A 23,804-nucleotide genomic window follows, 5' to 3' on the forward strand; every position below is an offset into this window, starting at 1 on the left:
AATTAAGAATTTATTTTACAGAAAAAGTCTGTATAAAAATAAATTAATAAAACAAGAGTTTTCAGAAATTGTCTTCCTGCAGCTGGAGAGAAAGGCAGATTACCATATGCATACATTTGCATATCTGTACAACATGCATATTTAACAGTAAATAAGGTCACAACATGCCTTCTTAAATATACTGGATGCAAGGCATGCAGAAATGAGTAGAAATGTCCTTGAGGATTACGAAAGTTACATTACCCCGTAAACAATCAAGTATTTTTCTGCTCTGAACAACAGCTTTAGTAAGTATATTTACATGCATTAACATTCGATAAACTTTAAGGCCTTACATTCTGGAGACAAGAAATGATAAATATAACTTACAAGTCAAATGTCTGCAATTACACAACTGTGAAATAGTAGAGGAAAACACACAAAGAGCAAAACATATTTGAGGAGCAGGCATGAGAGACTATAAGGTATAGAAACCATTTGGAAATCCTTGTACTCCTGACTGGTGCACATTGCCAACTCTTTGGGGCCTGACCTGAAGAAGGAATATATAATCATGCATTCTCCTCCCTCTGCCCTGCAATTGCTTGTTGTTTTCTGAATGGCTGCAAAAATGTGATACCCTATACTAACCTTATACTATCTGGAAAATATTTTTTTACATTCTCGGCAACACAAGACTAAACAAATCATTCATGTGTTTTAAGGACAAAAGCAACAGAAAGGAGGCATAAACTATAGTACTGGCATCTGATTGATTCATGGAGTGATGCTTTTGTATTGTAAGTGAAAATACCTTAGATTTCAACTACAGATGTTACCTTTTACTGAAAACGTGCTATACAGGAATGTAGCATTATTGAACACTAATCTGTATGACACCATTCAATCAAAACATATCAAATGGCACTTAGGAATCTTTTATTTTCTGTGTGATTTATTCAAGCAAAAGCTACATGGCTTTTCTCAAAAGATAAGGTATTTCATGGGGTACAACAAAAACCAGACTGACGTCATTAAACGTTAACCAACAAGGAATGAGAAGTAAAAGAAATGCAGTAATTCACAGCTCAATTTAGTAACCACGTTAATGGAAGGGCTTGTTTCTGAATCATTACACATTTCAGGACTAGCAGTCCATAAAATGCATCCTATATTGAAACAGTTTAAGTTGTTTTCTTTTGGCTTTTTCCTGGTTAGGGGTCGCCACAGCGGAACTCTGGTCCGCTAATGATTGGCAGTAGATTTTCATGGTGCCTAGGTGCCAGCTCGAGGCCCAACCTCCAACAAAGGCACGCCCATTCATGCATGTCTTTCGAATGCCACGTGGCCACAGGGAGGACATGCAGACTCCACACAGAAGGTGCTCCAGCCGAACGGGAGGACCTCTTGCTGTGAGGCGACAATGCTACCGCTGCACCACCTCGGCTATGACTGTCCCATTGAAGCAGTTTAAGTAAAACCAAAAAAATCTCTGTCAGAATAAAAGTCTAAAAACAAAATAGTGTTTCTCCTTTGAAATATAACAGTAAAGCAATGCATAATCTCTTCTCACCTGGTTTTTCAGCAGTGAAACACTCAAAGTCTTTTACCAGTAATTATCTGGTTTAGGCAATGTACTCACTCTTATCAGGACCTCTGTCAACTTTTTCACACTTCGATAGACTGTAATCTCCGAGTTAACTGCTTTGGCCTTGGTTTGTCTCTTATTTCACAAAACACTTCCAGTCTCCCCTGGATTCCTAACCCATAGATAGCTTTTCCTGTCCTTAAAAGGGCAGAGGTACACAGCTGATCCCCCTCACCTGTTCCTCAGGTATCTCGGCATAAAGAGACCAGTCTGTCAGGTACATCAAGAAAAGCAAAGAATATTGTTACAAGACTTAGTCAAATGAAATTGGATAAATACATTATCATGGAAGATGGTAGACATAGCTGAAATTTGCAAATGATAATTTTTGTCATTTTTTCAAATAATACTTTTATTATTTATTAATTTATTGGCATTTGTTTACTGGGAAAGTCCACTGGGCCAAGAAAAACACATTTTCAGTGGAGGCCCGGGGAGAAAAGCTCCACAAAGGCAGTTAGTATAAAAATTACATAACATTGTAACAGTTTGTATTAACAAGAAGCATAGTCACAGCAGGCATTATAGATACAATAAGGTACATTATGAAAATGCAGGTGGAACAGAGAAATAATGTAAAAACACAAGGCATTGGAGCCAATCCAAATAATAAATGCTCTGCCATGAATGCAGAGTTGTCAAATAAATTTGTATACTCTTCATAATCTATGAACATCAACACTAATGTTATTTTTGCAAAACTGTAATAGATGGGAAATTTAAGAACATCTTAGCATTGCTATATTTATTATTCATTTATGTTAGATTCTGTGAGGTATGCTTTTCTCTTCAGGTGTGAGGTATAAAGTATTCAGATCCAGGAGAACTGAATCTCTATTTTCTGAGCAGTGATACAATGCTGCAAAGTATTTATCCTTCAGTTAGATCTCAATATATTAATTTTTCAGTAATTTCATGTATAAGTATACAGGAATACCCCAATTCTTTGATCTGTCAAACTGTGCTATGTACCCCAATTCTTTGATCTGTCAAACTGTGCTATATATCTCAAGTCTTTAATCTGTCAGACTGTGCTATTTTCTCCTGCTGCCTTAACTACTGTGTGCATACTTTATTTTACAGAAATGAAGGAGTGACAGATTAACATGGCTGGATATCAAAGAAGGAAACAGTAACTCTCCCATGGTGGTGCATGACATATATATGAATCTACTGTAGAACTGTGATTGTGTGATTGTGTTTGCAGTGTATTTGTATTTCCATTGTGCCATCCTTGTGCTAGTTCAAATATGTAAGGGGATGAGGTGAGGTGAGGCTGAGCTCACTTGGACCTGTGTTGAGAATGCATCTGATGTGGTATCATCAGTGGCTGCCATGTTTGTCTGAGCAGGGGATGATGATCCCCTTAATGAAGGTGGTATAGAAGGGTCATTGGGGTCCTGCATTTTTGCTTCACAAGAGGGATGGTGAAGCTGCTCTTCATAAAGTGGTTTAAAAGGGTTGACTCTCATCTTCTGTTGTCCATTGCAGAGGGTGGTGGCTACTGAAGTGCACTGGCAACTGGATGCCTAACTTGACCATCAGAGAAGAACCTCATGGTATGGTTTCTGGAGTATTGTAACTGTCAGGACTCACCCACTGGGCCACAAGATGAGCAGCCAGCCAATAGTAATGCCCACCCAGCCAAGTAATGAATGTGTTGCTCTTTGCACAGTATCCAGCCATGCCACGTCTCTACCCTATTCCCCTTCTGGTATTTTCCCTCCCTAATATGTTATTCACCATTGTTTATCTATTTTCCAGCCCACTCAAACCAACACCACTTATCCACCCCTTTAATGTGTGTGTGTGTGTGTGTGTGTGTGTGTGTGTGTGTGTGTGTTTGTGTCACCATCCACTGTTCTTCCAACCTATTGCATGTCTGCTGCTATTAGCTGTCTGAGTCTTTCTCCTACTCCTATCTGTCTGTCTCTTCTACCTTGCATTTTCTCTCAAACATATCCACAGCCATTCCTCTCTACCTCACCACCTTTTCTTTTCTATAGATCACAAATGGGGTTCCTTCCCTGAAAAAAAATATTTACCCTTCTCCACATCTTTCATTGTTTTTGTTTACCTTTCTGTGTTTCCCTGTACTTGCTGTTCTCCCATTTTCTGCTTTCTAAGCTACCCCACTTCCTCCTCATGTATATGATAAATAGGGTTGTTACTTTGCTGGGTACCCCCTAATTAGTTTGTTTACATCTTTGTTGCTCTTTATGTGCCAGTCGAGTGTCTATGTTGCACTTTATTCCATGAGTTAGCATGCAGCACTCAGCTGGGAGAGTTTGCATTCATCACATGACTTACAGCAGAGATGCTCCAGGTATATGTTCATAGTGTCATAGGTAAGTACTAGGCTAGCTGCACTTTTATTTATTTTAAGCCTAGCCAGTTTCCCTTTTGAAGGTGAGAATCAAACCCTGTCCCTTCACCTTATCCACTCCGTACAACAGCCTGAGATACTGCATTTCCCATTACCACTATCCTTCTCTTGAATCTTGCAGTCCTTTGCTTGGGCTGCTGACACTCTTCAAATGCCTAATACATATCAGATTTGCTTTACAGCTCTTCACACAGTGACCACTTTGAAAAGTAATACTGCATTGGCAAGCAGTGTTTGTGTATGTATCCCAGGCATTTTGTTTGAATTTTCAAAATGTATTTGCTACTTTCATTATTAAAGATCATTATCTTGCTACACACCAGGGTAGCCATAACTATGCTCAGTTGCAAGAATTCTGCTACACTGTAACATTTCCCTTACTTAGCTCTACTGATATTCTTGCATATTCATCCAAACATATCAGAAAACAAACCAACACTGGTACTGTTCTGTACTATATTCCTTACCTGTTAAATGCTCTAATCTGTATCTAAGAATAATATAATACCTAACAGAGCTCCTCTTACTCGCATCCTACCTATACGTATGTTTTAATTATGCCACTATGGGCATTTATTTACTTCTCAGTTATACTAAAGCACAAATGTATTGTGACTGTAAATTTATTAATGTTTTTGTGAATGTGAAGGGATAAAAAAAAAAAAAAAAAAAAATTATTAATGTTTTTGTGAATGTGAAGTGAAAAAAAATTGTAGGGGAGGGGGTTAATCTCTCCTCGCCTATACTAATTGTACATTCTACTATAGTTATCACATGCCATGTAATGTTACTCTGTCCTACTTTAAATTTCATTGATTGCTTTGTATTGTATTAATCTATTATTGTAACATGGAGATTTTCTCCCCGGGCCGCCGCTGAAAATGGACCTGTGTCCAGTCGGACCCTCCCCGTTAACAAAAATAAAATAAATAAATAAATAATTTTCAGCTTATTTTTTCTTTTGTTTTTGTATATTGTATTTTACTTTAGCTGCAAAACTTTTTTTGAAAAAACATTTCTGTGCTCAGATAGATTATTGCTGTTAACAAATGTAAGTAAATAAATACATACAGATATACATACAGCATGCATGAAGGCATTCATGTGTTGCTCCAGTCACACAGAGAAGAACAGAGGATATTGTTACAGGACTAGGTCTAATGAAATTAGATAAGGGCATTACTACAGAAGAGGATAGAATGGTTGAAATTACAAGTAACAAATGTTGTTCTAGTACTGTTGAGTGGTAACATAAGGGTATTCATTCTTCCTAATTTATGAACATCATCACCAGTGTCACTGTTGCAATGCTGTAGTACACAGACTGCAAACTTAGAAATATATTAACATTAGTATTACTGTACTGTATATCTTCATTTTTTGTCAGATTCTGTGAAGGATGTTTCATTCTTCTGGTTTGAGATATAAGCTGTTCACATCCTGGGAAAATAATCTATTATTTTCTTGGAAAGGCTAGCTGTAAGACCATTTTTAATTCAGTTATATCTCAATGTGTAGTTATTTTCATCAGTTTCACACTATATACAAGCATATAGGAGCACCTCAAGTTCTTCCATTTGCCAGACTCAATAAACGAGTTTCCATCATATCCTTATTGCTATTTCACAAGTATTTGCCATAGCCGAATAAAAAGAGTGCCATGGGGGTTCTTTATAAGAGGTCATAAATGAAAAACAGCTACCCCACAAAAATGGACACATGCATACGAGCAAAATGAAGTGGGTCAAAAATGAAGGAGTGGTGCTTATAGATTTTTATTTTGCTTCACAACACCTCAGGCCAAGGATTATTCCATTCATCTGCTAATGCCTGAGCATTTCCTGTGGAGGTTAAAGCTTAGCTGCAGAAGCCATGAACCTTTCAGGCTGCAGGCCAGGTTTCTAATATTAATTGTTAACTACTAGTTTCTCTGTCCAGCCAATATGTAACAGAAGAAAGGCATCTGTCTGTGAAGCAACAGAATCTGTTTGCCTTCTACGAGCAATTTTGTCCCCACCAGGGCTACCATACATAAAAAAAAAAAGAGAGATGTTCATTGGCTGCTCATTCTGTCTTCCATTTGGCCCCTGGGTTTCTACTTGAACTCAAATTTCAAACTTGGTATATCAGAGCTTTTCCCTCTGTGCCACCTGGATAGGTATGTTATAGATTTTTATGTGCAAAAAGCTACTCAGCACAAGCTGGCTTAATGCACACACAAATCAGATGTACGCGTGTGTGTGTGTGTGTGTGTGTGTGTGTGTGTGTGTGTGTGTGTGTGTGTGTGTGTGTGTGTGTGAGCATGCGTACATGTGGATAAGTGTGACAGTGTGTTATATCAATGTAACATAGGCAACTTCTTTTAATTTATTATGAAACTGCATCACATTTTATCAAATCCATTCTGTAAAAATAGGTAGTAAGTTAAATAAACAGGAGGCTGGATGTTTAAAAATACCTTATCGACCCCTTATCCTTGTACATGGGTCAGTCTGTATTATCTTATTTTAAATGAGTGACTGAAAACCGAAAGATATCTATTCCTAAAGATGTTTTTCTTATTTCTTACCAGTTTGTTGAGATGACCTATTGTGAGTGAAAATCACAAAGTGTCGGATGCCAACTACGGATCCCACACTTTTGCCAAATGTTTGTGTATGATAATTACTGCAAACCTCTGACAGTTAGGCATCATTATGTCTTTCATCTTCCTGTGTTTCCCAGTCTGTCTGCACTTTATGAATTGTAATTACAGAACTTTCATGGCACAACAGTTTGTATAGGCCCTGCATGCTTCAATTTTTACTCTACCACATTTGTTCTAAACTGCTTTCTCATTCCTTCAGCCCTTCTTTCTTAAATTCATTCTGAAATAGATATTTTACAATTGTATACATCCTAAAAAGTTTTGGGCTAGAATAGAATATTTGTTTTGTAACTGCTGGAAAGAATAAAAATAACCTCTTTACCCCTGTTTCTCCCAACCCCTGACCTTAAGGCCCATATTCTAATACTCAGTTTTTTTCACACTGCTCTGACTCTTTTTCTTAGTGCCCTCAGCACCTGCTCATTATCTCCAATCACTTCCTAGGTTCATAGGTTCATAGGAAGTTACTAGGCTAGTGGCCCTAGAGCCCTTACAAGCCGAGCCATATTAATCTTGAGTTACCTAAATTATCCTTGGATCAATGCACATAGTTTGCATACTGAGTCTGTGATAAACACTGACTACCCCTGTCCATGAGGGACATGGGTGCCAACCGTGGGATGAATTTGCGTTCTCCTATCCATTTGTCCAGGTTGCACTTGAATAGTGTCAGTGAGGTCACGTGAATTGGAAGTTTATTCCAGATTAGTGACAGTCTCTAGGAGATATATCTGTCTGTCCAGTATGCTCTGTTAATGTCACAGGCTAGGTTAAGATCCCTAGTGTGAATTACTTATGTGCTATTTCACTTGCGGATGTGCAGCATATCCATCAGGGCAGGGTCAGACACTGCCCTGTAGGCCAGGCATAAGTCAGCTCTCAACAGCTTATACAATACATAGTACAGTGACAGGGCTTTCAGCTTTCAGTCTATCCACGTAAGTCATGGTTTGGAGGCCCTTATTTTCTCAGTGAGGAACCTCTGTGGACTCCAGCTGCTGCAGGTGTCTGGTGAGATACATGCAGAATGGAGCATTGTACTCTATTAGTGGTCTAATGAGGGTCGAGTACAGTGGAGTTATAACATCCTTAGACCTAGATGTGATGCCCTTACTTATGAGGTGTGCAATGTAGAATGCTTTCCTTACCACTGTGGAAACTTGTTCATTGAAGTTAAGACTGCTATCTACCTGTGTTCCCAGATCTTGCACCACTGGGTTTGAACTTAGGGGGAGGTGCTGTCAATACTGTAATTAGCAGGGAATTCCACTTTGCCAAGGGAGATTATAATGTACTTCTTTGCATTTAATTTTAGACAGTGGCTTTGGCACTAGTCATTTGTTTGTGTTACCCCACTTGTAATATGTTAACATCACTGGGGGACTCAATGATTGCACGCAATTTGCAATCATCAGTGAACCTGGTAAGCCAAAGGCCATCTACTTTAGCCTGGACTTCCAAGAAATAGATTACAAACAGTAAAGGGCCAAGCATAGATACTTGTGGTGTGCAACTGGTGACGGGTCTACTGGTAGAGGCGGAGTCACCAACACTGACAGCATATGTTCTGTCAGTGAGCCAATTGGCTACCCATCTAGTGGCATATGGGTTAATCTCCAGCTGGGAGATTTTCTTGATGATATCTGAATGGGGGATTGTTTCAAAAGTTTTGGCTAGGTCAAGATAGGCAGTATGCACTGTCTTACCTTCATCCAGGGATTTGGTGACTTTCTAGAAGAAGCCTATTAGGTTTAATAAGCATGTTCTTCTAGCCCCTATCTTTTATACCCCAGTAGTGCCAATGCCTTCTTCCAGTCCTTTTATGTGTCTTTCCACAGTGTTTTGCCTCATTATATGCTATCACACACCAACTTACAATTCATCATTGCTTTCCTGCTGAAAGACTGGACAGCTGTGCAACACCAAGTGCTATAACTTGTGTCTGGAAGTGCACTTGTTCCCAACTTCCATTGCCTTTCAATGCCATTGTCCTCTGTTTGTTTGGCATAATGGTTAAGATCTTTGTCTCATACACTCAAGTTGCAGGTTTTAATTCTGACCACAGGCTTTGGCTAGGCTTAAAATGGCCATTCAGGGCAGTTAGCCTGGTATTCAGCTATGAACCTATTTCCTCTTTCACCAACTACATACCATTCTAGCAAAATTTGTACATCTTGTAGTTGTGGGTAACTTGTTAAATTTGAATACTCCCCACTAAGTCTAATGCAATGCACAAGGCATAAGCACCATTTTGACTGCATTAATTCTCCCTCTTAAGGTACTGAATCTACACTTTTCCATTTGGAGTTGCTGCAAAATATGACTTTGCACCTTTGTAAAATTATTCTCTATCATGAGTTCTATAATATGGAATATTTTTATACCTAATTAGATGGCCTTATGTAATTCCTGTATCTAATTACATGGGCCCTTATCTTTCCCTTCTCCTACACTGGTCAAAACAAAGTTTGTCTTTGTTAAAGTCCAGACCCAAAGCATTAGTAAATTCTTGGACTACACTGCAACAGATGAGGTTCTATAAATATGCACTACCACAAGAATGCAATCCTCAGGATATAAGGTAAACCAGGACATGTTACTATCTTGTTTGAAAAGCTCTTTAGCTGTTTTTACACCTTTACTGCAACTTTTCTATTAGTTGTAAAATTTTGTTTTAGTAAAAAAAAATTTTAGCAAAAAAAAATTTTACTAAAATTTAATGATACCACATATACTGAGCCTATGGACATGTTTAATCTATTGGCCAACAAGTTCTGTGAAAACTTCACTCCCCTGTCCCTGGCACATGTGCCCCATGACATCCCTAACACCTGTCCCCTACCTTGTATCTCTAAAGGGCAGGTCATGAACACCCTCTCTAAGGCCAAAAACACAGCATCTATGGGTCCTGATAACATCCCAGGCTGCATCCTACATGGGATCCCACAAGAATCACCAGCACCATTGGGTACTCTTTTCACTCTTAGCCTAAGCACTGGCTTCGTCTCAGCTGAATGGAAAATGGCCACCATTATTCCCTTGCACACAGGTGGTACTTCCACTGGCCCTGGGAACTATAGACCTATTAGCCTGACTAGTCTTATCTGCAAGGCCATGGAGCAAATCATCATGAACCTTACCAACAAAGATATAGGTAATCTCCAAACACTTGACCCTACTCAGTTTTGATTTGTCAAAGGGAGATCATGCCTATTGTGGCATCCCCACACTGGACATATTGGTGAGCAGTGGTGTGGATATTGAACTTATGTAGCCTATTCGCATTTGTCACTAAAGGTGCACTCTCAAGCAGCCACAAGGTGAACATTCAAAGTTCCATTTCACAGCACTTCTATTTATTTATTTTTTGTCAGTTTAGTTTAGTATTCAGGGAGAGCAGACAGAGATGTCAGCAGAGGATTATGGCAAGCTGAGAAAGAACCAGTTCACCAAGGTGTGCAAAGCCAAAGAACCAGTGTATGCCAACATGACTAAAGAGGAAATGAGTTCAGCCTCAGTCACAGCTCAGACCACCATCCAGGAGGATAACCAGTCTGGTGATGGGAATTTGCAGCCCACAGAAACAGGACAGTTACTTTTCCTTAGAGGACTTAAAAACCAATCTAGAGTTAAAGAGATTTGAACTGGAGGCCAAACATTTGGAATTGGAATCAGCAGAGAGACTGTGGTGTTTGGAGGCTGAAGAAAATGAGAAGAAGCATCAACATGAGAGGGAGATGCTGACTCTTCACCAGGATCATGAAAATGAGAAGCAGCATCAACATGAGAGGGAGATGCTGACTCTTCACCAGTTTCATGAAGATGAGAAGCAGCATCAACATGAGAGGGAGATGCTGACTCTTCATCAGGGTCATGAAAATGAGAAGCAGCATCAACATGAGAGGAAGATGCTGACTCTTCATCAGGGTCATGAAAATGAGAAGCAGCATCAACATGAGAGGGAGATGCTGACTCTTCACCAGGATCATGAAAAGGAGAAGCAGCATCAACATGAGAGGGAGATGCTGACTCTTCACCAGGATCATGAAAAGGAGAAGCAGCATCAACATGAGAGGGAGATGCTGACTCTTCACCAGGGTCATGAAAAGGAGAAGCAGCATCAACATGAGAGGGAGATGCTGACTCTTCACCAGGGTCATGAAAAGGAGAAGCAGCATCAACATGAGAGGGAGATGCTGACTTCACCAGGATCATGAAAAGGAGAAGCAGCATCAACATGAGAGGGAGATGCTGACTCTTCACCAGGATCATGAAAAGGAGAAGCAGCATCAACATGAGAGGGAGATGCTGACTCTTCACCAGGATCATGTAAGGAGAAGCAGCATCAACATGAGAGGGAGATGCTGACTCTTCACCAGGATCATGCAAAGGAGAAGCAGCATCAACATGAGAGGGAGATGCTGACTCTTCACCAGGATCATGAAAAGGAGAAGCAGCATCAACATGAGAGGGAGATGCTGACTTCACCAGGATCATGAAAAGGAGAAGCAGCATCATCATGAGAGGGAGATGCTGACTCTTCACCAGGATCATGAAAATGAGAAGCAGCATCAACATGAGAGGGAGATGCTGACTCTTCACCAGGATCATGAAAAGGAGAAGCAGCATCAACATGAGAGGGAGATGCTGACTCTTCACCAGGATCATGAAAAGGAGAAGCAGCATCAACATGAGAGGGAGATGCTGACTCTTCACCAGGATCATGAAAAGGAGAAGCAGCATCAACATGAGAGGGAGATGCTGACTCTTCACCAGGATCATGAAAAGGAGAAGCAGCATCAACATGAGAGGGAGATGCTGACTCTTCACCAGTATCATGAAAAGGAGAAGCAGCATCAACATGAGAGGGAGATGCTGACTCTTCACCAGGATCATGAAAAGGAGAAGCAGCATCAACATGAGAGGGAGATGCTGTCTCTTCACCAGGATCATGTAAGGAGAAGCAGCATCAACATGAGAGGGAGATGCTGACTCTTCACCAGGATCATGAAAAGGAGAAGCAGCATCAACATGAGAGGGAGATGCTGACTCTTCACCAGGATCATGAAAATGAGAAGCAGCATCAACATGAGAGGGAGATGCTGACTCTTCACCAGGATCATGAAAAGGAGAAGCAGCATCAACATGAGAGGGAGATGCTGACTTCACCAGGATCATGAAAAGGAGAAGCAGCATCAACATGAGAGGGAGATGCTGTCTCTTCACCAGGATCATGAAAAGGAGAAGCAGCATCAACATGAGAGGGAGATGCTGACTCTTCACCAGGGTCATGGAGGTCATGGGGAAAGGAATAACCACACCCCAGAAGCAATAAAAGTCAGTACATTTCTTCCACAATTTACAGAGGGTGATAATTTTGATAGTTTTATTCATATATTTAAAAGAGTATGCAAACAGTATAATGTTGACCAAGGGCTCTGGGTATGGTTCCTGAGCCCCTTACTCCATGGTAAAGCTGTAACTGCTGTTTCTTAATTGTCTGATATTGATTGCTTAAATATGATACCATTAAAAATGCTTATTGGAATGTTTTAAGTTAACACCTGAAGCTTACAGAAAAAAAGTTTTGTGAGCATAGACGGAAGGCAGATGAAAGTGTGTGTAATTATATTGCTGAGTTACGCACTTATTTCATAGGTGAGCAAGTGAGTGTCAGGTCACCACTTTCTAAGGTCTGGCAGACTTATTGGTGAGGGAACAAGCCCTTAACAATTTCATGAGGACTTGAGAATTTGGTTGGCAGACAGGGAATGTAACTCTGCAGATAAGCTGGGGAAAACGGGGCTCTATACTTAGCAAACAGGACATCACTGCACAGAAAAGGAATACCCAGGGCTGCACATGGATAAAAGGGAACCCATGGTGAGCAGCCTAAACCGCCCCAACAGAGTCTGCCAGTAACAGGGGAAGCCATTAGTTTGGGAACACTGCCACGATCAAGGGCTAAATGTTTTAAATGTAACTAGTGGGGCCATGTAGCATATAGATGCCCATGGAGACAAAAGGTGGGGAAGCAAGCAAGTGGAAATAACAGAATGCCAGTGGTAAGTTGACTGAAGACAACAGGAGTACCATACTACCACCAGAGTTTGTATCCTTTCTTGGTGGATGGAAATCAAGCCACTGCCAAGAGAAACACAGCTTCTGATATAACAATTTTGAAGCCTGCACTGGTTAAAGTAGAGCAGTACTTCCTTGGATAGTTCACTCCAGTTAGAACTTTAGGAGGGATCCCATTCCAAATACCTTTGGCCAGGGTACACCTTGATTGGGAGGGTGGAATAGAAACCACATAAGTAGGTGTGTTGGAGGATATCTTTGCAGATGTCTTGATAGGGAATGATTTTGATAATGCAGTACCTTGTGTGCATGCAATGACACGCAGGCTTGGAGACAGGCATGTGGGTCTGGTAGCCTCAGAGAGACCCAAACAGACTGCAACCCTGGAGCCAGGACTGGTGATGTGGCTAATTTAGGGAGAGAGATACCCTGTAGCAGTGAGCCTGAAGATGAGCCACACCTTCTGGTAGGTCCTTGTAGCAGTGAGCCTGACGAAGCTGGTAGATACTCATGTTCCCTTTGACAGGGTGACTGCAAAGGCAGAGATGAGTGGTAGTACCCAGGATGACAGTGAGGCACTGCTGTCAGAAGATACCAGACTTCCTGTGGAAGGGGAGCTGGGAAACGTCACAGAGATAGAGTTGAGACAGGCTCAGATCTCAGACCCTACATTACAAGGCTTGAGGAAAGTAGCTAGGGAGGCACCTCATAGGTTCATAGGTGTGTACAAGGCTAATGGCACTGGAGCCTTTACAAGCCTAGCCCATAGGATTACCCTGGCATCATGCCACCCGACCTTAGTTCCCAGTGCCTCTTTCAAGAAGAGCCAGTGGAGTAATCCTTGGGGTGAATTTTCTATTTCTCATCCACTCATCAAGATTTCTCTTGAAGAAGGCCAATGAGGTGCTCTGTTTGACATGTATGGAAAGTCTGTTCCATAGCATGGCCAGTCTCTGGGGTATGAACCTGTCCCTCCAGCAAGTTCTGTTGATTGTGGTAATGAGGTTGAGGTTACTGGAGCATGTGGTGCACAGGGATTGGGAGTTCTTTAGATGTAGACTTTCTAACAGAGCTGGGTCAGACATGGCTTTGTAAGTCAAGCAGAGATCGCCTCTAAGTAGGCAATATGAGACAGAAAATAGCTGGAGTATTTTGAGTCTGTCCATGCATGACAAGTGTTTAAAGCCTAGGATCATCTTTGTGAGATACTTTTGTGGCCTCTCCAGTTGTTGCAGGTGTCTAGTGAGGTATATGCCAAATGGGGCATTGTACTCATAGGTTCATAGGCTGGTACTAGGCTATCAGCCCTAGGGCCTATACAAGCCTAGCCATAACAATTCTCTGGCTATTTCTTCCCACACTATTTATTTCCCTGGACCCCTGTCTCGACTGACGTGATCCTTGGGGTGAATTTCCTTTCTCCCATCCAATCGTCAAGGTTCCTTTTGAAGAGGGCCAAAGAGGCACTCTGCTTGACATGTATGAGCAATCTATTCCAGAGTCTGGGGAGTCTCTGGGTCAGGAACCTATCCCTCCAGCATGTTTTGTTTATTGTGATGACAAGGTTTAGATTCCTGGAGCATGTGGTTCTGAGGAATTGGGATTTCTTTAAGTGTAGCATGTCCAACAGCCCTGGGTTTGACATGGCCTTGTATGTTAAGCAGAGATTTCCTCTGAGTAGACGATATGCGACAGAGTATAGCTGTAGTTTTTTAAGGCGGTCAGTGTAGGGCATCTGCTTTAGGCCTGTGATTCTTTTAGTGAGGTATTTCTGCGACCTTTCCAGTTGTTGCAGATGTCTTGAGAGGTACATACCAAATGGGGCATTGTATTCTATAATGGGTCTAATGAGGGAGTACAGTGGGATAATGACCTCTTTTTTTCTGGATGAAAAGCCCTTAGTGATGAGGTGTGCCACATAGAAGGATTTCCTGACTGTTGTGGTGATGTGGTTATCGAAGGTGAGACCACTGTCCACCTGTGTCCCTAAGTCTCTTATCACACTTTCGGTGTTTAGTGTACTGCCACCTATATGGTAATTCACGGATACATGTTTTTTCCCAAAGGGGATAACTATACATTTCTTGGCATTGAGCTTGAGCCCATGGCTCTGGCACCAAGCATCTGTTTCTGTAAGGCCCTTTTTTAGAGTATCCACATCATTTGGGGATTCAATAATGGCTCCCAGTTTGCAGTCATCTACGAACTTTGTTAGTCAGAGTCCCTTAGTGTTGGCCTGTACTTCAGAGAAGTAGATGCCAAACAAGAGCGGTTCCAGGACTGAACCCTGAGGTACTCCACTTGTCACTTGTCTGTAGCTGGATTTGGAGTCGGCTACTTTTACAGTGTGGGTTCTATCAGTAAGCCAGTTAGCGACCCATTAGGTGATGTAGGGATTAATGCCTAGCTTAGTAAGTTTATCTATGATTCCAGAGTGGGGGATGGTGTCAAAGACCTTGGCAAGGTCTAGATAGGCTGTGTGGACCACCTTACCCTTGTCCATGGCTCTGGAGACTGATTCGAAGAAGTCAATCAGGTTCAGGAGACAAGATCGGCCCTTCACAAACCCAAACTGGGTGGGGTCCAGTGTTTGAAGGTTGCCAATGTCTTTGTTTATAAGTTCCATGATAATACGCTCCATGGCCTTGCAGATAAGGCTTGTCAGACTGATGGGATGGTAGTTTCTGGGATTCAAGGTGGATCCCCCCTTGTGGAGTGGGATAACTGTAGCTGTGAGCCACTCAGTGGGCACGAAACCTGAGGTGAGGCTATGATTAAACATGACACTTAGGTGAGGTGCCAGTTCATATTGTAGTTCATGTAGTACACAGCCCGGGATGTCAAATGATCCCATGGATGCTGTATTCTTAGCTTTGGAGAGTGCATTTTTTACCTGTGTGGCCATTATTACCAGAATTTGGCAATCTTCCAGTATTGAGATGGGCCATTTAGGGGGAGAGAGGGGGGTGAAGTTGGCACTGAATCGATCTGCCAGGATATTGGCAATATCCTTGGGATCAACATAATTAATGCCATTCTGTTTTAGCTCAGAGCAGATCTGAGCATTACCATTTAGATTCTTGACATAGTTATAGAATGCCTTGTGGTTGTATTTAGAATCTTTGGCAATTTTATTTTCGTAACTAGCTTTGGAGGATTTTATGAGGGATCTCAGTTTCTTACTGAGGCTGGTAAGGGAGTTTTTTGCATCCTGGGATTTTCCTCTTTTCTGCAATAGTTTCTTCCTTTTGCTGTAAAGTTTGTTTATGGCAGGGGACCACCAGATTGGCTTCTTTTTTTTGGATGAAAGCATCTTGGTTCTATTTGGGATGGCACAATTTATGCATGAGTGCTCGTACAGTGCCTTAGTGTAGGATTCAGCAGTTGAACTTTCAGTTCCCGTCTGCATGGGTGTCATGAAGTTTGTCACTTCTGACTTGAGTAGCATGAAGTTGGCTTTGGAGAAGTTTTTTATGGAGGTTTCCTTACTGAGGGGTGGGGGTGGTATGTGGATGCTAAGGGTGATTAGCTTATGGTCAGACCTGACTGACGAGGGGGTGACCATAGGTGTAGACCATCGGTTTCCCATGTTGGTAATAACCAGGTCTAGGATGTTGGAGCCCCTGGTGGGACTATGGATTAGTTGATTCAGGGCATTGGAATTTATGAATTCCAAGAACCGTTGGGCAAAGGTGTTGGTGCATGAGTAGTTTTCCCAGTTAATGGCAGGGTAGTTAAAATCACGCAGTATTAGGGTGTTTGGTTATATCTTAATATTTTCCAGTATGTTTAGAAAGGTGTAGTGAGAATCTTAGGGTATGGTGGGGGATCTGTAGCAAGCTACAATTTGGATTGCAGTCTTACCTAGTGTTAGTTGCACTTGGAGAATTTCAGATGCATTGTGTTGGGCAACTAGCCTGGTGGTGTGAATATCCTTGGTGAATATTGACACTCCTTCACCTTTAGTGTTTCGGTCCTGGTTTGGTGGCCGAAAAGTGTGGTAAGAGTTGTAGCCTGGTATTGCAGGGGTGCTCTCTGGAGCCTTGAACCAGGTCTCAGTTACTGCACAGATATCTATGTTCTCCATTTTTAGGAGTTCCTCGAGAGAATGCATTTTGAGGTTTAGACTTCTAGCATTGAGTAGCATTACCTTCAGATTTTGCATGCTTGTACCTGTTATGGTGGTGGTTTGTCCTTTGAATTTTGCCTAAAAAAGGCACTATATTGGTGGCAAGAGCCTTAGCCAGTAACCTGAATTCCAGGGGCGACAGGTTCAGACCATCTCTGGCCAAGCATCGTGGTCTGTCAATCATGTCATCCCAGGCAGACAGATACTGAATCCCCTTTGAGTGACACCAGAAGCTTAGCCAATTGTTGAAGTCAATCATTTTGTCCTTATATTGTGGTATCATTCTGGGTGAAGGCAGGATGCTACTCAGGGCTAGGGTCATACCTGCCTGGGTCACATGATCCGAGAGCTCTTCCATGTCTTTTTTCATGTAGTCCAGGGAGGTACGTTTCAAGTCATTCACTCCAACATGGACAGAGTCATATCTGTACTTGTGGAGTGACTTGAATGCATGCATTATGTGGCAGATCCTGGCACCCGACAGGCAGCTCACTGTAATTTTCTCCTTGTTCAACCTGGTGAGTGAGACATCAGTGTGCCAGACTATAGAGTCACCTATGACTAAAGTGTTAGGTACATTGTCTTGCCTTAGGGGCTGTTGCTGGGTGGCACACTGGTGTTGTGAACTATGTGACACTTTGGTTGTGATTGGTGTTTGTTTGCGTTTCAGCTTCAGAGGTCCTTGTTGCTTGGACAGGTTACAGTTAAAGGCCTCTGCATATGTGGATTTAGTGTTGCTATATGTGGGTGTTGGTGGTGTGGGTTTAGAAGGGCTATGTGTTGCTTGAGGTGTAGTGCAGGTGTTAACCTTCTCCTCTTGACTGTCTAGCACAATCTTGGGTGGAGAGAGCTTTGCTTATAGTTTGGCTACGTAAGTGCATCTCTCACAGGTTGTAGTGTTGGGTGGTAGGAGGAGAGGGTTGTCTGTGTACATGAGCAAATTGCTGCATTGCCCCAGTATGTCAAGATTCACCAGGTGGACAGGAGAAATCACTGGAAGCTCAACCATGGACATGCCTGGTTTGGTGCTTTTTTTTGTAAAGTACAAGAGCTGTTTTCCCTTACCATAGCAAGTTAGTGTGCAATTATAGGATGTTTAGTGCCTACTATTAATTTCTCCTTATTAACAAGGAGAGTTGAGTGTTTGAATGGCCCTGTGTCCAGGAGCAGAGCTCGTGAATAGCGGAGTGCACCAGCAAGGTATTTGGTACCGTTGAATCTTTAAATGCAACTTTTTCACTGCCTATGACTGTGCCAGCAGTATGTTGCTCATTGGTTATGGAAGAACGTGATGAGCATGTTGAATGTGAAGATTTTGAAATGTTGAATACTTTTAATTTTAGCAAGCCATTTGTGTTTGTAAATTCTCCTGGATCTGATTCTACTGGACATTCTAGTGACTTTTTTGATAAAGTTAAAAGGCCGTGTTTTTATTCTTTCAGTAATGGTGGCCGCCAAAAGAGTGTTGTATCTTTTGATATGTATAATTGCGATGATAATTTTAAAAATGCATGTTTTGATGATCCAATGGGATCCTATACACTAGACAGAAGTGTTGCTGATGAAAACAGAGCTGTTAATATTTGTTTCTTTGGCCCATCGGATGTATGTGGAGTTAATGCTCGACATACTACTAATGAAGAAAATATTACTAACCTTGGGATAGATAGTCAGAGGTTACCCGAGGACAATGGCATATGGATTGAATCTGATATTGGTAATATAACATCTGTTGAACCTGAGGAAATATGTGAATCATCAAATGTAGTGGTTTTGAACTGTGATAATGCCACTCATAGTATTAATGATACTAAGATGGATGATGTTACATCCCAACAGGTTGTTTTTTATCTTTCAAAATATAAATTGACTGAGGCAGAACAATCGCTTTTGTCACATGGCATTAAGTTTATTCCTGCTGCTACAGATGATGTAGTTAATGCTGTTATGGACCTGGGGCTCTTTTCAAGGAATTTGAATTTGAGAAATATGTACGGCAGGATTAATGAGTTAGTGACTAGTCACCTTAAAAGGACTAGCACTTTCATACCAGTTAGTGTTCCTGTTATCTCTGTTTAATGAACTTTGTGAAAGACAGATTCATGAGTGTTATATGGAAAATGGTCCCTCTAGTTCATATAATTTAAGTAAGTTAGAAAATTAATCATTGAAATCACTACGTGAGAATAAGCAAATTATAATAAAAGAAGCTAAGGGAGGTGCCATAGTGGTACTTGACATGGATGAATATATACAATCAACGTTAGATCTTCTTAGTGATGTAACTACCTTTAAGGTGATTAATAATACAGAAATAGATGATACGATCAGTAAAGTTAATATGTCTATCGATGACCTTCCGCTAATGAATGACATAGATTTTGACACGTTTCATTTTTTAAGTGTACCATGCCCGACTATTCCTATGCTCTATGGATTACCAAAACTTTCATAAATCCCTTGATAATCCACCCATTCTTTACAATGTAAACTGAAGGAATATTTGAGGTTTGTTAGAAGTTATATAAAGGACAGTGATGATTTCTTGTCACAACTCTATAACAGGTATGATGGTAACGATGGTTATGATTTCTATATGGAAACACTAGACATACAGTCTTTATTTACTGTAATCCCTAATGCCTATGGTACTGAATGTGTAAGAAAAATACTCCACTGGTATGGTGTAGTTGAGGGTCGAACTATTGAAACATTATGTGAATTATTGGACCGAGTTTTAATGAATAATGCCTTTGTTTTCTATGGATGTACTTATCACCAGATATCCGGTACTGCTATGGGAACAGCGATAGCAAATACTTATGCTAATCTGACCCTGGGTGTTTGGGAGGAGAATTTTGTCCATGGAAGTATTAACCCAGATGCTATGAATATTCAGTTTTATAAGCATTTTATGGACAATATTTTTCTCATCTGAAGGGTAATGTACTGCATTTACATGGCTTTTTTACATACTTGAATGAAACTGTTGAGTTTCTTAAATCTGAGATGCAATTCTTTGATGCTAGGTTAAACTTTTTGGATATAAAATTAATTAAGACAGAATCTGGAATACAGACAAGAGTATACAGGAAAGAGGTCCTGGTAAATAAATATCTTCATAAGAAGTGCACGCATGCTAAAGAGAACTTTTAAAAGTGTTTTGAAAAGTCAGTATTTAAGAGCTAGTAGTCTGAATACAGAAATGGAGGTGTGTAATGAACAAATGCAGGAAATGAGTAGTAAGGATCTGTGGAACCTAAAAAAAAAAAAAAAAAAAAAAATTTTTTCTTTTGGGAAAAAAAAATTCCCCGGTCATGTGTTGCTTGAGGTGTAGTGTGGGTGTTAACCTTCTCCTCTTGACTGTCTAGCACAATCTTGGGTGGAGAGAGCTTTGCTTCCATTTTGGCTATGTAAGTGCATCTCTCACAGGTTGTAGTGTTGGTTGGTAGGAGGAGAGGGCTGTCTGTGTACATGAGGCAATTGCTGCATTGCTCCATTGCCTCAGTATGCCCAGATTCACCAGGTGGACAGGAGAAATCACTGGAAGCTGACTCTTGGACATGCCTGGTTTCGTGCTTTTTTTTTTGTAAAATACAGGAGCTGTTTTCCCTTACCGTAGCAAGGTACTTTGCAGTTATAGGCTGTTTAGTGCCTACTATTAATTTCTCCTTATTAGCAAGGAGAGTTGAGTGTTTGAATGGCCTTGTGTCCAGGAGCAGAGCTCGTGAATAGCGGAGTGCACCAGCAAGGTATTTGGTACCGTTGAATCTTTAAATGCAACTTTTTCAGTGCTATGACTGTGCTAGTAGTATGTTGTTCATTGGTTATGGAAGAAAGTGGTGAATTTGAAGATTTTAAAATGTTGAATACTTTTAATGTTAGGAAGCCATTTGTGTTTGTAAATTCTCCTGGATTTGATTCTATTGGACATTCTAGTGACTTTTTTGATAAAGTTAAAAGGCCGCATTTTTATTCTTTCAGTAATGGTGGCCACCAAAAGAGTGTTGTATCTTTTGATATGTATAATTGCGATGATAATTTTAAAAATGCATGTTTTGATGATCCAATGGGATCCTATACACTAGACAGAAGTGTTGCTGATGAAAACAGAGCTGTTAATATTTGTTTCTTTGGCCCATCGGATATATGTGGAGTTAATGCTCGACATACTACTAATGAAGAAAATATTACTAACCTTGGGATAGATAGTCAGAGGTTACCCGAGGACACTGGCATATGGACTGAATCTGATATTGGTAATATAACATCTGTTGAACCTGAGGAAATATGTGAATCATCAAATGTAGTGGTTTTGAACTGTGATAATGCTACTCATAGTATTAATGATACTAAGATGGATGATGTTACATCCCAACAGATTGTTTTTAATCTTTCAAAATATAAATTGACTGAGGCAGAACAATCGCTTTTGTCACATGGCATTAAGTTTATTCCTGCTGCTACAGATGATGTAGTTAATGCTGTTATGGACCTGGGGCTCATTCCAAGGAATTTGAATTTGAGAAATATGTACAGCAGGATTAATGAGTTAGTGACTAGTCACCTTAAAAGGACTAGCACTTTCATACCAGTTAGTGTTCCTGTTATCTCTGTTTAATGAACTTTGTGAAAGACAGATTCATGAGTGTTATATGGAAAATGGTCCCTCTAGTTCATATAATTTAAGTAAGTTAGAAAATTAATCATTGAAATCACTATGTGAGAATAAGCAAATTATAATGAAAGAAGCTAAGGGAGGTGCCATAGTGGTACTTGACATGGATGAATATATACAATCAATGTTAGATCTTTTTAGTGATGTAACTAATTTTAAGGTGGTTAATAATAAAGAAATATATGATATGATCAGTAAAGTTAATATGTCTATTTATGACCTTCAGCTAATGAATGACATAGATTTTGACACGTTTCATTTTTTAAGTGTACCATGCCCGACTATTCCTATGCTCTATGGATTACCAAAAATTTCATAAATCCCTTGATAATCCACCCATTCTTTACAATGTAAACTGAAGGAATATTTGAGGTTTGTTCCAAGTTATATAAAGGACAGTGATGATTTCTTGTCTCAACTCTATAACTGCTATGATAGTAATGATGGTTATGATTTCTATATGGAAACACTAGACATACAGTCTTTATTTACTGTAATCTCTCATGCCTATGGCACTGAATGTGTAAGAAAAATAGTCCACCGGTATGGTGTAGTTGAGGGTTGAACTACTGAAACATTATGTGAACTATTGCACCTAGTTTTAACAAATAATGTCTTTGTTTTCTATGGATGTACTTCACACCAGATATCCGGTACTGCTATGGGAACAGCGATAGCAAATACTTATGCTAATTTGACCCTGGGTGTTTGGGAGGAGAATTTTGTCCATGGAAGTAATAAACCCATATGCTATGAATATTCAGTTGTATAAGCATTTTGTGTTCGATATTTTTCTCATCTGGAAGGGTAATGTACTGCATTTACATGACTTTTTCACATACTTGAATGAAACTGTTGAGTTTCTTAAATTTGAGATGCAATTCTCTGATGATAGGTTAAACTTTTTGGATATAGAATTAAGTAAAACAGAATCTGGAATACAGACCAGTATATACAGGAAAGAGGTCCCAGTAAATAAATATCTTCATAAGAAGGGCATGCATGCAAAGAGAACTTTTAAAAGTGTTTTGAAAAGTCAGTATTTAAGAGCTAGTAGACTGAATACAGAAATGGAGGTGTGTAATGAACAAACACAGGAAATGAGTAGTAAGGATCTGTGGAACCTAGTCGGACATTCCCGGTCAACAAATGTTAAATAAATAAAATTAAAAAAATAAAATAAATAATTTAATGGCAAGAGGATACAACATGGAGGAGATAAAAACTGCCAAGAAGGATGTATTAGGTCTAAGAAATTTTAGGGTCAGACCATATTTTTGTGCTACCGATACCTCTGATACTGATAGTCTTGGTACTAAGAGTGCACAGCCATTTAGATACCTAATGACATATAACAGAATGAGTAAAACAATTGAGAATGTCATAAAAAAGAATTGGTTTATTTAGGTTCATAGGTTCATACTAGGCTATCTGCCCTGGGGCAATTATAAGCCTAGCCCGATTCTGTATGGCTTACGCCACCCCTTGATTTGAGTATACTGTGCCCTTTTTAAGGTTTAGTTTACTGTGCCTCTGTCTAATAGTGACACGGGAGTAATCTCTGGGACAAACCTACGATCCCCCATCCACCTATCGAGATTCTTCTTGAAGAGATTCAGTGAGGTGCTCTGCCTCACATGAACTGGAATTCTATTCCAGAGCAAAGGGAGCCTCTGGGTTATGAACCTATCCCTCCAGCAAGTTCTATTTATTTCTGTGCTGAGGTTCAAGTCCCTCGAGCGTGTGGCTCTAAGGGATTTAGATTTACTGAGGTGGAGCATGTCCATTAATTCTGGATTTGACATAGCTTATTTTGAAATCTATACCTGGAAATGAAAAGTGGCTATCTGATAAACTTCCCTTTAGTTATCAAAATTGTAGTAATTTGAAGGAACTTTTATGTTATAAGGATTTGTTATTAAATAACCCAAAAAAGTTGGATTTTCAGAAGAAGGGTACCTTTCCATGTTATAATTGTTAATACTGCACAAGTATAAACCAAAGTTCAGATTTTGTGCATCATTTTAGTGGCAGACGGTTTACTTTTCAATGTACAGTGACATGTAATACCTCTGGGATAGTATATCTTGCCACTTGTATGCAATGTCTGGGGTTTTATGTGGGGAAAGCATCAAGGAGACTAAGAGATAGGATCCATGAACACAGGTCTGAGATTAGAAGGAATATAGGTACAAATTCCTTAGCTCATCATATTTCTATGATGGGTCCTACCCATGAGTTCACTTTTAGAGTCAT

This window comes from Protopterus annectens, chromosome 2.part1, assembly GCF_019279795.1.
Source record: "Protopterus annectens isolate FY-2018-M chromosome 2.part1, PAN1.0, whole genome shotgun sequence".
Taxonomy (NCBI): Eukaryota; Metazoa; Chordata; order Ceratodontiformes; family Protopteridae; genus Protopterus; species Protopterus annectens.